Below are 1,643 nucleotides of genomic sequence, written 5' to 3'. Positions count from 1 at the left end.
TAAGATAAGATAAGATAAGATAAGATAAGATAAGATAAGATAAGATAAGATAAGATAAGATAAGATAAGATAAGATAAGATAAGATAAGATAACTTTATTAGTCCCACAAGGGGAAATTTCACATAGACTAGTGTCTATGCCTGTGTGACTGAGGCCTGAGGTTTTTTTTAACTCCCACAGTCCCAGATGGATGGATGGATATTTTTTAATTATATTTCTCTAGAAGTTGACATTGCTTAGTTTTTCAAGTTTTTCAAGAAGTCTTACAAGAAGCATAAAGCTTATCCTCAGGCAAAGAAAAAAATGTTACAAGCTCAGACAGGTTGTCCTTCATCTATATCTCACTGTGACTTTTACAAAAATCACACGGTACTGCTGTTGTTACTTCTGACACATACTGCTCTGTTGAGTTCAGTGCTTATTTGGTTGCTGTGTTACATTACCTAAATAAAGTGTAATCACTTTTGTGCCATGACTATGTGTAGTATGTTTCCCAACTTGTTGTATGTCTTGTTGTGGTTTCTGATGGCCAGGACACTGGAGAACAATTTAATAAAATCAGAAATTATATATTCTGATTGCCTAGGGTTAGAGTTTGGGTTGGGTTTGGAGTCATCACCAATTATGATTTAGACCTCCAAAAGTTTACAGTGGCTCACAGAACCTCATAGAATACTGCAAATCCAAATATTTCCTTCTGCAACTGAAAGTTATGATAGCTGCAGTAGTTTTATGAAAATTGTGTTATCTGCACAATTTTGTTCGTAGGTGTGACTTGTCCTTTTTTTTTTTACCATCTTAAAGACAAGAACAAGGGTGGTAATGGACTTCTGTTCTCTTATTATTACAACTTACTGATGAATCTCTTTTTCACTTAATTGAATTGCTTTCAAGCAGACCATTTCATCTTTACAGCCACTTTTTCACTGTAACGAGAGAGCGGCGAAATTACAGACACTATTAAACAGGATGACTTTTTCCTCCAGAAGACATTTTGTTACCTCATAAATTAATTACAATTACAGGCTACTAAAAAAATAGATCTTTAAAAGGTTTCACATTACTGGAGCTGTCAAACGCTTGGCGTGCCTTGACTGGATGTCCTCAACATGTCCATGTATTACAAAGAGATCCACCTTTTACTGTAGCAGTGAAGGACATGCAAAACAGAGACAGAAGCAGCATTACAATGCAACTGAATGGCCTTGTAGTTTTCTGCACTGCCTCCTCATTACCATTTGTTCTCATTAGCTTACTCTCATTTATTAGATGTAGACAGCTGGAGCAGAAAAGGATGAATCACAACATCATTCACTCCTGATGGATTTCATAATGTCCTGAAGTGAGGATGTCCTTAAGCGTGCTGCATATAGAGTACGCAGTTCAACAGCACACACACACACACAGACACACACACACACACACACACACACACACACACACACACACACACACACACACACACACACACACACAATTATTCAGCCCCATCCACAACCAAGCAAGGGCTCTTGGCTTTATTCCACTGGCCTAAGTGATTGGCTATTGATTGCTTAATAAACATATAATCCACTTACCTGCTGTCTGTCCTGCTGACAGAGGACAGTAATGTAACAAAGCCGTATCCTTTAAAGACAACCCA

The sequence above is a fragment of the Haplochromis burtoni genome, unplaced genomic scaffold (genome assembly GCF_018398535.1).
Source record: "Haplochromis burtoni strain Fernald_Lab_line unplaced genomic scaffold, NCSU_Asbu1 Contig_426, whole genome shotgun sequence".
NCBI classification, from domain to species: Eukaryota; Metazoa; Chordata; class Actinopteri; order Cichliformes; family Cichlidae; genus Haplochromis; species Haplochromis burtoni.
The sequence above is the reverse complement of the archived record's forward strand: the minus strand, read 5'-3'. Positions refer to the sequence as shown.